Here is a 13472-nt window from a genome sequence, read left to right as displayed (position 1 = left end):
TCAATGAATGCTTTATCTTGCCCAAGCCAACCCAGAGCAACTTCACACCAGCCAATCAACAAATCAAGGAGAGAGACAAAAGAGACAAGCCTTGCACAGGTACGTTAAAACAAAGGGGAATACAGTGGTACCTCGGGTTACATACGCTTCAGGTTACATACGCTTCAGGTTACAGACTCTGCTAACCCAGAAATAGTACCTCAGGTTAAGAACTTTGCTTCAGGGTGAGAACAGAAATTGTGCAGCGGTGGCAGCAGGAGGCCCCATTAGCTAAAGTGGTGCTTCAGGTTAAGAACAGACCTCTGGAACGAATTAAGTTCTTAACCCGAGGTACCACTGTACATTAAAAACACCCTCCCCATTTCTAATAGGCCACATACAGCCTTTTGGAGGTCATGGAGGAATGCTTCCATCTGGCCTGTCAAGGCATGCCAGGAGAGGGCCAGGAGAGCCTGCCTGGGCAGAGCACCCCACTCCTGTGAAATGTGAAATTGCTGACCTTCTAAAAAGATCTAAGTCGCTAGTCCCTTGGATCAGCCCCCGTATCTGAAGACTGGAGAGCAGCCAATGTCATCCTGGGGGAGGAGATGCTTCATCCCACACCAAAGAAAGCCCCATCCAGTTGCGAGAACATTGGAAGGATGGCAAGTAACACACTGGCAGATTCAGGGTCCACATCTGGAGCGACACTGGTGCTCTTGCACAGCAGATGCCCTCTGTTTCCCCCTCCATCAAACCTTTTGTGGCAAGGGAACTGATGGCAAACAACTTGGGAAAGGGTTGGCACCAGCCTTTCTTTGACATGATTTCTTTAACCTCCCTGGACACAAATCAGAATGAATTCTCAGCGATGGGTGTCATCTGACCTCCTGCACTGCAGCGGGCTGGACTGGATGACCCTTGGGGGTCCCTTCCAGTGCTACAATCTACAATTCCAAGAGAACTGTGGGTGGGATCCGGCACTCTCCTAACAAGCCCCTGTTGCCTGCAATGAAGTAGGATTCACCTGGCTGCCCAGCTGGCATATGGTGGGATGGCGCAGGAGAGGAGAGACCCCATCCTTAGGCATGGATGTTTGCCTCCTGGCCTGGCCTGGCCTGATCCTGCTCTACGGGCTCCCATTGTGCGTCCAGAGGAGCCCTGCTGGCCATGCCTGTGTGGTCAAGGCAGTGTGCAGCCAGCTCTCTCCCCCGGCAGCTGATTTTAGCAGCTGTTCTCATGCAGAAGGCAGCTGGCTCTCCAAAGGGTGCCGTAAAGCCGTGCCGGGGCGGGGGCTGCTGGGAGGGAGCCAGGCGTGGGAGGGTCCTGATGGGAAGCAGGCAGGTCAGCTGGCCAGTGGTCAGGCTGCCCCCGACACCTCTCTCTTCAGACAGAGAGAGGAAGCACGAGGGGATTGCTCATCATTGGGCTGCTGGGCACGTGGGATTCTCCTGAGCAGAAAGAGAGAGCACATGAAGGAAAGTCCTTCCTCATGCAGTTCAACTGTGGAACTCCCTCCCACTGGAGGCAGCGATGGCCACCAACCTGGATGGCTTTAAAAGAGGATTAGGCAAATTCAGGGGGGAGAAGGGGGCCAGGATGGCTCTGCTCTGCCTCCCCAGCCATGAAGGGAGCGATGCTTCTGGGTAGAAGCATAGAATCATAGAATCATAGAGTTGGAAGAGACCACAAGGGCCATCGAGTCCAACCCCCTGCCAAGCAGGAAACACCATCAGAGCACTCCTGACATATGGTTGTCAAGCCTCTGCTTAAAGACCTCCAAAGAAGGAGACTCCACCACACTCCTTGGCAGCAAATTCCACTGTCAAACAGCTCTTACTGTCAGGAAGTTCTTCCTAATGTTTAGGTCGAATCTTCTTTCTTGTAGTATGGATCCATTGCTCCGTGTCCGCTTCTCTGGAGCAGCAGAAAACAACCTTTCTCCCTCCTCTATGTGACATCCTTTTATATATTTGAACATGGCTATCATATCACCCCTTAACCTCCTCTTCTCCAGGCTAAACATGCCCAGCTCCCTGAAACCGCAGGAGGGGAGAGTTGCTTGAGCACTGGGCTCCGGCTTGTGGGCTTCCCTTTGAGGCATCTGATTGGAAGGAGAGCGAAGACATCTTGCCAGTGTGACCCCTCCACCTCGAACAAACCCCAAAGAGGTGGACGCCATAGCTTTGCTTGGCAGCCCTGGGCAACACCTGGCAGGGGTCTTGTGGCTGAAGGGGCACCTGGGGGGGGTAATTTTAGCCACTTAGAGAAATGCAGCTGAAGAATCCCTGGCAGATGGCCGTCCAATCTCTGCTTCAAAACCTCCAAGGAAAGAGAGTCCACCAGCACCTCAGGGAGTCCGTTCCCCAGCTGGCCGGCTCCTGCCCTCAGAAAGTTCTTCCTGGTGTTCCTGCAGAATCCCCTTCCTTCCCATTTGAACAGGTTGGTTCCTCTAGTAGAGCAGCAGAAAGCAAGCAGCCTTTCAGGTCTCCTGTCGCCTCTTGGTTTTCCCCAGGCCAAACACCCCCACTCCCTCAACCGTGGGGGTCCCACTCTACCATTCTGTGGTAGATTCTTTGAAGGGTCCCAGCTACTAATCTCACGAGTAATCTGGCAGCTGAAGACATCTCCCGAGCACTCTGATCTCAAGCGCTGCTGGAGGGGATCCCCTGTAGGCAGACCCCGAGTCTCATGGAATATTCCTTCCCTCTCCTCCTCCTTCTCCTGGCAGTCTGCGCTTTGCACAACTCCAGGACACTCCTGGGTAGGAAGTTCTTCCAAAGCCGGGCCCTCTTGCTGGAAGAGCACGTAGTTTCATCCTTGGTCAAACAACGGCTTGGCAACATGACACAGAACAGAGCTGCTCTGGAGAATGTTTATTCCCCCCCCCTAAGTATCTCCAGATGTTCCTGTTCCTGACGTGCCTGGACCACCTCCGTCTCTGCTGAAGGGGAACAGGGTCCTTCTGCGTGGAGGGAAGGGTGTTTGGGGGCTGCCCTCCTGCCTCCCCCAGTCACTGCCCCCGCCTGCAGCTCCCAAGAGGAGGCAGGTGAACAGATGCTCTCATGGAGAGGGGCAGGGATGTCTCCCCCTGAGCCGGCCTGGCCCTTCTCAAGGCTGTGTTTCGGAGCCCAAGGCGCAGCAGTTGGGGTGCAGCCTGGGAAGGAGTGCAGCTCACCCTCAGAGCATATGCTTGGGATGCAGAAGGCCACAGGCTCAGTCCTTGGCCAGGAGAGAGGCTCCTTCCTGAAATACGGGAGACCTGCTGCCAGCCAGTGTATATGCCACTGAGTGAGAACCACAGAACTGTCGAGTTTGAAAGCACCTTAGGGGTCATCTAGTCCAACCCCTCACAAGGCAGGAATCAAGCTAAAGGGTCTCTGATGGACAGCCATCCAACCTCGGTTCAGAAACCTCCACTGAAGGGAGCCTGTTCCACTGCCAAACAGCTCTTGCCCTCCTAATTTTGAGTCAGAATCCCCTTCCTTGCCATCTGAATCCATGGGTTCAGGTCCTGAAGACCAGCTTGCTCCTTCTTCTGGGGGGCAGCCCTCTGGTTACCTGATGGTGGCTCCCATGTCACCTCTCCTCCAGGTAGACCATTGGTCTGACTCAGGACAAGCCGGCTCCCTCTGCTCTCTTCACCAGCTCAGGCCGGCAGAGCAAAGGGCGCCTGGCCAAGCCCTGCTTCCACTTCCCGGTCCCCTGAGGGTGGAGAGAGGGGTGGGACACTGGGAGGCGGGAAGAGAGCAGGGGTGGGGGTGGTGTGGTCAGAGGGGCAGGCTGGGACCTGGGAGACTGGGGTTTGAATCCCCACTTGGCCATGAAGCTCACTGGGTGTGACCCCAGGCCAGTCCCTGCCTCTCAGCCTAACCTCCCTCACAGGGCTGTTGTGGGGATTAAATGAGGAGGGAGAGAAGGGAGAAAGGTGGGAGATAAATATAGCCATGAATGAAGGAGCGTCTCCACCCACATCATTTGACCCGGACACTGAGGTTCAGCTCTGGGGGCCTTCTGGCAGTTCCCTCCCTGCAAGAAGTGAACCAGGCAGAGGGCCATCTTGGTGGTGGTGCCCTCCCTGTGGATCGCCCTCCCATCAGATGTCAATGAAATAAACAACTACCTGACTTTTAGAAGACATCTCAAGGCAGCCCTGTTTAGGGAAGTTTTTATTGTTTGGTTCTATTTTTAATATTCTGCTGGGAGCAGCCCAGAGTGGCTGGGTGGGGTCTAAATAAATAAATAAATAAATAAATAAATAAATAAATAAATAAATAAATAAATAAATAAATAAATATATAATAATAATAATAATAATAATAATTGTTGTTGTTGTTGCTTCTTCTGCACTGGCAAATGGCGTCCCGTTGAGCATCATTGCGTCTGAGCACTTTCCCTCTTTGCCTGGATTGCGCCATCATTGTGGTGACGGCGTCTCCTTGCATGGATTGTCACATGCCGGCACCCCCGTTTGACCTGTGTCAATCCCCAACGCCCACTGAGAAGTGCGTAGTCAAATGAGGAATTGCTGCCTTCTGCTCCTGCTTCAGCAGACATTGACTGCAAGGGTGGGGCGGTCTGTGGGTGACACAGCAAACCCTCCAGGAGGACCTTTGTTCTGCCCCACAACCCCAGTGATCCCAGGGTCACGGTTTCCAAAAAGGGCTGAGATGGGCCAATCTCAGGGGGCGGGGATCAGCTGCCTCCAAAACTCACGCGAAGGAGATCTGGCACGGAGGTTAGACAATCATAGAATTGTAGAGTTGGGAGGGACCCGGGAGTCATCTAGTCCAACCCCCTGCAATGCAGGTTGAGGGTCCAAATTTCTTCTTTGCCACTGGAAGCCCCACAGCCACAAAATCAGGCCTTTAAAAGTGTCCCTCCGCCCAGTAGGGTGAGCCCAGCCTGGAAGAGATGTAGCACCCAGGCTGTGGGTGCATCTTAAATTGAAAGCACTCCACCAAGAATTCTGGGAACTATGGTTTGTTAATTAATTAAGGGTGGTCAGGTGGCCACCTGTCCGGGATTCTCTAGCTGTGATTCTTGCAGTGCTGGGGGTTGGACTAGATGAGCCCTGGGGGTCCCTTCCAACTCTTAAGGTTCTATGAAAGTAGAGGCAGGGACAGGCATAGGTGTCTGAGGCTTAACTCCTGCCTCCCCCATGATCTGGTAACCAATTGCAGATTTGTGTACCACTTGGTCACTTCACACACACACACACACACACACACACACACACACACACACCAATTATCCAATTGATGAAGACGGTCAGGCAGAAGGAACAGCCTCAAGGAAGTGGGCTGGCAGGAAGCAGCAAACAGATGGCTTAAAGTTGTGCAAATATTTTCAGCAAAAGAACAAGAAGAATTTAGCACTAATTAGATGAACATTGCTTCTGAAATGATGTGACAATGTGTCAAAGCGCCAAGCAGCAGCCATGGGCTCCCCTGCAGAAAAACAAAGCATCCCTGTGCAGGTCCAGGCCCTGCTTCCTTCCGGAGAGGAGCGCTCAGGTGATCTCAGGTGATGGGGGCGGGGGGGGGGGAGCAGGGCAGGGCTGGCTGCTGTTCCCTTCCCCCAAAAAGGGAGTGAGCAAAATGCGGCTCTTTAGGCTCTCTGAGCTTATAAGGTCTCTCTGGGGGCTCTTGACAGCTCTTGAATGGCCTGAAAGAGGCAGACCATCAGCCAGGCAGGGTTCTCCTTCCTTGGGCATCACAATAGTTGTAAGAAAATGGAAGATGGAGAAAGGGGGGAACTCTCCTTCGTGGAGGGAGGTTTTTAAACAGAGGTTGGCTGTCCACCTGTTGAGAATTCTTTAGCTGTGATTCCTGGATTGCAGGGGTTGAGTCCCTTCCAACTCTACAATTCCCTGAGTCAACTATTCTATGCTACAGAGACACCTGGTTTATTCCACCTGACCCACTGTGGCTGCCGGACGGTCCGGCAGAAGTTCTGGAGCATAATTACATTTGGAAAGGCGAGCTCCCCAAAGCCATGTGCCTCCTGCAGAAACCAAGAAAGTCTGCAGAGCCGTCTTTGCAGCCTTTGCCTTTGCTCTGCCAGTCGCAGGCTAAGCAACATGACCACCGTCCTTAGTTGAGTCTCGGTGAAGCCATGGCCTGGAATGGAATTCAGCCCTGCTGGACATTGACTCCCCAAGCAGAGAAGTCCTGGGAGATCCAGAATCCGAGGGTGATGGTTCCCAAAGATGAAGAGGTTAAATGTGCAATGATTAGGTGGGTGCAAGATTTAGGACATAAAATACAAATGGAAGACCGGGGGAAATTATGGAAAATGAACCTAAAGTTCACTGATTGCATAATGCTAAAAAAGAGAATTATATGAAAATGATGTATCGATGGTATATTATGCCTGTAAAAATGGCAAAAATGCATAGAACAGGCTGTAACAAATGTTGGAAGTGTAAAGAAAAAGAAGGTACATTCTTTCATATGTGGTGGAATTGCAAACTAATTAAAAACTATTGGGAAATGATTTATAATGAAATGAAATGAATCTTTAAAATGACCTTTGTTAAAAGACCAGAAGCCTTTTTGTTAGACATTAGAGGACAAGACTTGCCAAGGGAACAGAAGAAAATATTCATGTATGCTACAGCAGCGGCTAGGATAATAACAACAACAACAACAACAACAACAACAACAACAACAACAACAACTTTTATTTATATCCCGCCCTCTCCAGCTGAAGCTGGGCTCAGGGTGGCTAGGATATTACTAGCCCCCAAATGGAAAGATGACAAGATACCAACGAAAGAAGAATGGCAAGAAAAACTGATGGACTGTGCGGAAATGGTGAAACTAACAGGAAAAATTAGAGACAAAGACAATAGAGACTTTAAAAAAGACTCTGAACCATTATGTTGACTTTACAGAAATATTGTATAGAAGTGGACTCACTAGCAGAGTTTGATTAAACACAACGTACAAAACAGATAATCTGAAAACAATTATAATATAAAAATGACAGAAACGGAGGGTGATGGGAAGGGAAGGGAAGGTGTTTGGCCCCTTCCTTGTTGCCTCAAGGCTTTGTGCAAAAGCAGCTGCCCCCATGGATCTTCTGATGGACCTCTTACATGGCCCGCTCCCTGGGACCCTGGGAGCCCAAGCACCCACATCATTCCCCACGAAGGGGTTGAGCACCCACACATTTCGGTGCCAGGGCCATGCATCCTGCATGACACCCACGGCCTCGGGTACCCACGGTTGTGGGGCCAAGCTGGCCCTCCTGCATGATGGTGGGGCTGGTCCTCCAGTTCATCCTGCAGGAAGTTGAGCTGTCTTGGGAGAACAACTCTGCTTTGCCTGCCTGGTTCTCCTCTGCAGTAACCTCTGAACCTTTGAGCTAACAAGTCCCATCACTTGGCTCACGTGGGGTTTGGGGTGAGGTGGGGAGATCTCCCCCCCACTTCTGTTATTCAGAATCTCCATTCTTGAAGACAATGACTTTGGGGTGGCCAGACTCAGGAGGAGGGTTTTAAGGTTCCTGGTCCTGCTTGGCTGTTGGCTAAGAGGTGCTTTGCAGCTTGTGAATTCCCTGGAGGCCACTGGGTGTGAGAGCAGACCTGGGCCAAGAGAGAAGGGCCACCCACTCCCCTCTGTCTGGCCCTCACTCCTCTCCATCTTGTCAAAGACAGATAACAGCCACAGGAACAACCTTTGGCTACTTCCTCCCCTCACTGGAGGGGAATTTGCGGAGGAAGCTCTTCAATGGAATGACTGGGCTGCAGGAAAGCCTGTTGCAACACAGCCCATATCCTGAGATTTGGGTTGCATGGAAAGGTTGCCGACGTAAACATGCTTAGCCAGGAAGAAGCCTGGGGAAATCCAAGGTGGGCTGGAGGTGACGGGGGGGGGGGCTTGACAACAGGAGGAACTGATGGATCCTGTCATCGAGTAGCCCAGTTCATTTGCAACTCTGCACATGCCCCAGAAAGGGGATGAGTAATCTGGCTCATTTGCTGGGTCAGACTCAGTGAGAAGAATCCCCTTTTGCATTCAGGATGAGACAATCAGATTTTCCTATCACTGGGTGAACAAGGCATCCCTCACTTTAGAAGAACATAAGAAGCGCTGGCTGGATTCGGCCAAAGCTCAGCATCCTGTTCTTCCAGTGGTCATTCAGGTGCCTCTTCGGAGGGGGGGGGGCAGCAAGCAGGGCTTGCCCTGAGCAGCCCTCTCCTCGTCTGCAACCCCCTGCAAGTTACTGCTTCCGATCGTAGGTCTCCCTCATAACTGGTAGGCAATGCCAGCCTTGCCTGCCATTGTTATGAGAATTATAAGGTCTAAGATATAAAATAAATGTTCACAAATGTACCAGGCAAACACATACATATATATTTAAACCACATGTCTGCAACAGTACAGGAAAACAGTCCTAAAGTCATTTTGACTGTTTCAGTGACCTCAAATATTCCTCTGCAGTTTGGATGGAAATGGGAAAAGCCTCGCGATTGTCTCTGTGCTCACAAATCCTGCCTTTAAGGGCACATTTGGGTATGAATAGGGTGAGCCTGTGACCTGGACTCAGGAATCAAGTACTGATCATCACAAAAGAATGGCCAGTCTCTCCAGGTAAACCCATCAACAGGTTTCCTGCCAGACAGGATTCTGCTGTAGACCCGCCTCCTTCTGTGATGTATGTATGATGTTTTTGGGGGTGGTCTTGGGCTACAGGGTGGGCAATTTCAAAAGTCTATATAAGAACTTGCGCACCATTGTTCTGGGTTCCTCCTCCCTCCTGTGTTTGGGGAGTGAGGACCCTGTTGCAACAGGTTAATAAAGATCAGGCTTACTAGCTGCTTTGCTTCTCAATATTCTCTGCTTGGCCTCTGTTATTTTCTCCCACCAGTAGGGAACCCACTTAAGGACTCTATACAGCTCTTGGGTACCCCATTAGGGAAAAGGAGCAGTTTTTTCTTATTTTCTTATAACACCATGAATTTATCTCTTTTAATGCCATGGGCCCCGTTGCACCAAGTGGGATGAGGTGGGAATGGCAGGAACTGCCAGAGGAGGGAGGAGGAAAAGTGTGGAGGCAGCTCAGGTGGAGAGATGGAAGGGAATCCACCTCAAGACGGTGGGATGCTCCAGAAGGAGGAGGGTCAGTGGAGAAGGCAACACAGAAAGCACTGACACCCCCTTTGTTTCCAGGGATGCTGGGCCCTCCAGGGACCTGAAGAAGCCACAACTTGTTTGGGTGTGGCGCTCCTAATTCCTTCTCCTCCCTCCCTCCCTCCCTCCCTCCCTCCCTCCCTCCCTCCCTCCCTTCCTTCCTTCCTTCCTTCCTTCCTTCCTTCCTTCCTTCCTTCCTTCCCTCCCCTTGCAGGACGGGTAATGCTTGCACCTCAACTCTTCCATCGTCCTCTGTCTCCTGTCTCTTTCCTTTTCCCCACAGCAGAGCTGGAACTTCCAAGTCTCCACCTGACACTTCCTCACTGGGGGATTCTGCCCCCTGCCTCCCCCCATCATTTCTCTGCACAGGAGATAAGCCAGTGGTGCAGGTGACCTGTGGGTGGACTCACCTGTGCAGGTGGCCTGAAGCCCTTCCCTCTGGTGTGTTCCTACAGTGGCATTTCTCGTTGCAAAACTGTTTTTGTTTTTCTGATAGTTCCCTATGGGCATGTTGCCACCTTTAAACCTCCATTCATTCATAAATGCATATTTTAGTTGCAGCTACTGTCTGCTTATTTCGGGCCCTCTGGAACAAGCCCACCAATTCTGGCCCATGCTAAGTTTCCCAAACAAAGTGAGGCTATCAGAACTCATGCAATTTGCCTCCAGTCAAAAAATCAAGCTTAGTATGGCTGATTCTTTTGTAAGACGTGTGAATGTGTGGACAGGGCACTAGCAGATCACCAACAAAGCGGCCAGGTTCAAAGCAAGTCCTGGTATAAAACAATATGCCGCCTCCCCCTCTCCCTCCCCGTCCTGCCGTGACTTCTAAAAGTAGGACTTGCTGATCTCATCCAAGTATGTCTGTTCAACTCGTTCTTGTGGAGCCTGTGCCAAAATGAAATTCATTGCGCCTGCTGTTGATTTGCAGCATCTCCAGTGAAACATCTGGAAATCAGGACAGGAATGCATGTGAAGCTTGTAAGGAGGCTGCTGTCCCTGACAGCCAGGCAAGCAGAGAGGAAGGCCAGGGGGTTGTTCATTTCCTTCTGGCTTCTCTTCCTCTTTCTCACTGACCCATCAGCCCCGTGGGCTCTGTGCACCTGGCCGTGCAGGTAGGCGAGCACCTTTGCACCTATATACCTGAAGGAGCGTCTCTACTCCCATCGCTCAGCCCGGACACTGAGGTCCAGCTCCAAGGGCCTTCTGGCTGTTCCCTCCCTGTGAGAAGTGAGGTTACAGGGAACCAGGCAGAGGGCCTTCTTGGTAGTGGTGCCCGCCCTGTGGAACGCCCTCCCATCAGATGTCAAGGAAATAAACAACTACCTGACTTTTAGAAGACATTTGAAGACAGCTCTGTTTGGGGAAGTTTTTAATGTTTGATTCTATTTTTAATATTCTGCAGGGAGCAGCCCAGAGTGGCTGGGGAAACCCAGCCGGATGGGCGGGGTATAAATAAATAAACAAATAAGTTGTTGTTGTTAATTATTATTATTCAGACCGGAGAGCCTGTGGTGGGTTGGATGGCCGGTGTTGGCTTTGGGCTGGGAGAGGAAAGCAGCCCTTCCAGAGTCCACTCACGGGAGTCAGCAAGGAGAGCCCAAATCTCGCCAGACTCATTTAGAGTGACCTTCCATGAGCAGAAAAGGTGCTTTGGGGCAGAGGGGTCCTGCTGGATGAGGACCAGTGTGCTGCTTCCCAGGACACAGAGGAGCACCTTCCCTTGCCCCCTGCTTGCCCCTGAATACTGTGGGATGTAAACACAGGAGCAGTCAATGACAACATTCCTAGAGTGTACATGTTAGAACATGGGGAGGGATGTCTGTCCAGCAAGCAGGTAAACTTCCTGGGGACGGACTTCCTCCACATGTGACCAGAGGTGGGTGTGGCCTCACCTGTGCAGGTAATGGTAAAAGCACAGGGCAGGCAGCCACTCTCTCTCTTGCCTCTTGCCTCTTGCCTCTTGCCTCTTGCCTCTCTCTCTGCCATCTTCCTTCGATGAGGAAACATCTAAGGATGCCCTCTTGGCTCCCAGCCAAGAGAGGACAGTACTATCTTGCTACAAGATAGATTCTAACTGCATGTAACCTTTTTAAGCCTGCCTACCTTCTGGGATCATATTGTGAACAGAACGTGAGTAAACTCTTTTATACTTTTATAAAGACTGTGTCGTGTCTTGTATTTTAAGAGGGAACAAAGGGGAAATTACCAGAGTAATTATTATAGAGGTTCTAGCGAACCTGTGCAAGCGTTACCGTTGCGAACTTAAAGGGGAATGTCTATAAACTCTGCTGATATTTTGGGAACTTGTTAGTACAAGTTGGATAAGGATATAATTAGTCAATATATCCTCTCCTGCACCCCAGAACATTCCCACAAAGGGTTATTGGCCCCAGTATTGCATATTTCTGCGTATTTTTGAAGGATTGCGTTGGATTGTGATTTTGAGTTGAGTAGTATTTTTCTGAGTTAACTTCCTGGTAAGCACATGGTCCTTTGTTCCATTGTGCAGTGGGGATTAAGCAACCCCCCCCCTTCCCTCAGAGTTCACAGTGACCCAAGGCAGTGAAGATTTGTTTTGAATTTTGAGATTTTTGAGATTTTGATTTTGAAATTTTGAGAAATTTTGAAATTTTGAAGAATTTTCAAATTTTTGGATTTTAAGATGGCTAGAGCAGCTTTTGATAGTGATGCAAAGCTAGGAATGCCTGTGCTGAATGAACACAATTTCATGCACTGGAAGCAGCGCTTGATAGCATGTTTAGATTATAAGCACATTTTGGAAGCTTTAAACCCTCAACCTACGGGATCGTCTGAGGAAGCTTTAGCCAAGATAAGTGCTTGGAAACGCATGAACAGCGAAGCTAGACACATAATTTTGAGTGGACTTCGTGATGAGCAGCTATCATTAATAAATACTACAGATGATGCATCTCAAATCTTAAGAGATATTGAGCGCGTGTATGGAGAATCTAGCATAAACTGCTTCAGAAACTTGGTGTGTAAATTAACCAGAGTGAGGATGAATTCAAAAGAGGAATTCACAGAGCACATCAACAAGTTCACTGAGATTATTCAGAGAATTGATTTGACTCCCAAAGCTTTTGATGAAGATACAAAGATAGCATTTTTGTTGTCATCACTTGGACCACGCTTTAGCGCATTTGTAAGTTTGATGGATCATAGACAAGGTCTGACTTTTAAAGACTTGATTGGTTATTTAAAAGAAGAATGCAGAGATAGAGCTGAATCTCCAGTGAGAAATGCTAGAAGCAAAGACAGTAGTTATGCATCTAGGCAATTTACAAAGTCCAAAGAGATGCCTAAGAAAGTGATTTGTTTCAATTGTAACAAAGAAGGACACATTGCAAAGAATTGCAAGGCTCCTAAAGCCAAGAAACCCCACCCCTTTCAGCCAAAAGGAGAAAAGAAGGGGAAATGTGAATGCACATGGCTACTGCAAGAAAGGAATTTAACTGTCCAGAATCGTGAGAATAGACGTAATAAATGGATTTTAGATTCAGGTGCCAGCTCACATTTTTCATATAAAAAGGACTATTTTAATGAGATAAATGATGAAGAAGGATCTGAAATTGAAATTGCAGATGGGAACATTGTTAAAGCAAAAGGTGCAGGTTCCATGAGTCTGAAATGCAATATAAACAATGAATGCATTGAGAACACAATCTCTAGAGTTTTGTATGTACCAGAGCTGAGCTGCAATTTAATCAGCGTGTCCACTTTGGACAAGAAAGGTTTCCAGATCACATTTGGAAATGGAGAATGTAAAGTGACTAGAAATGGCAAAGTGTTTGCTCAAGCAGAGCTAATCAATGGTGTATATGAGCTTGATCTTTCAGAGAATCAGTCTGCAAAAGTGGCACATTCCAGCCAGAAGGATGAAGCAGATCTGGACCTGTGGCACAGAAGGCTTGGACATAGAGACACCAACGTCATTCTGGATCTACAGAAAAGAGATCTTGTAAGAGGTTTGCAGGTAAAGCAGAGCGACAAAGCTCCAGCAAAGTGCATAAGCTGTATTACTGAGAAGGCTGTAAAACCTTCATTTCCACGTTGTGCAGAGCAAAGAAGCAACAAAGTGCTTGACATAGTGCACACTGACATATGTGGACCCATGAATGTTCCCTCACTGGGAAAGAATAGATATATTTTAATATTTCTGGATGACTTTTCAAGATTTTGTGTTGTATATTTTCTCAAAGAGAAGAGTGAGACAGTGGACAAGTTCCAGGAATACATTGCCATGGTCAAGAACAAATTCCAGAGAGCTCCAGCTGTGCTAATGAGCGACAATGGAGGTGAGTACTGCTCAAATGAAATGCAGGCTCTCCT

This window comes from Podarcis erhardii (genome assembly GCF_964252035.2).
Source record: "Podarcis erhardii genome assembly, chromosome: 5".
Taxonomy (NCBI): domain Eukaryota; kingdom Metazoa; phylum Chordata; class Lepidosauria; order Squamata; family Lacertidae; genus Podarcis; species Podarcis erhardii.
This window is presented reverse-complemented; position numbering follows the sequence as displayed.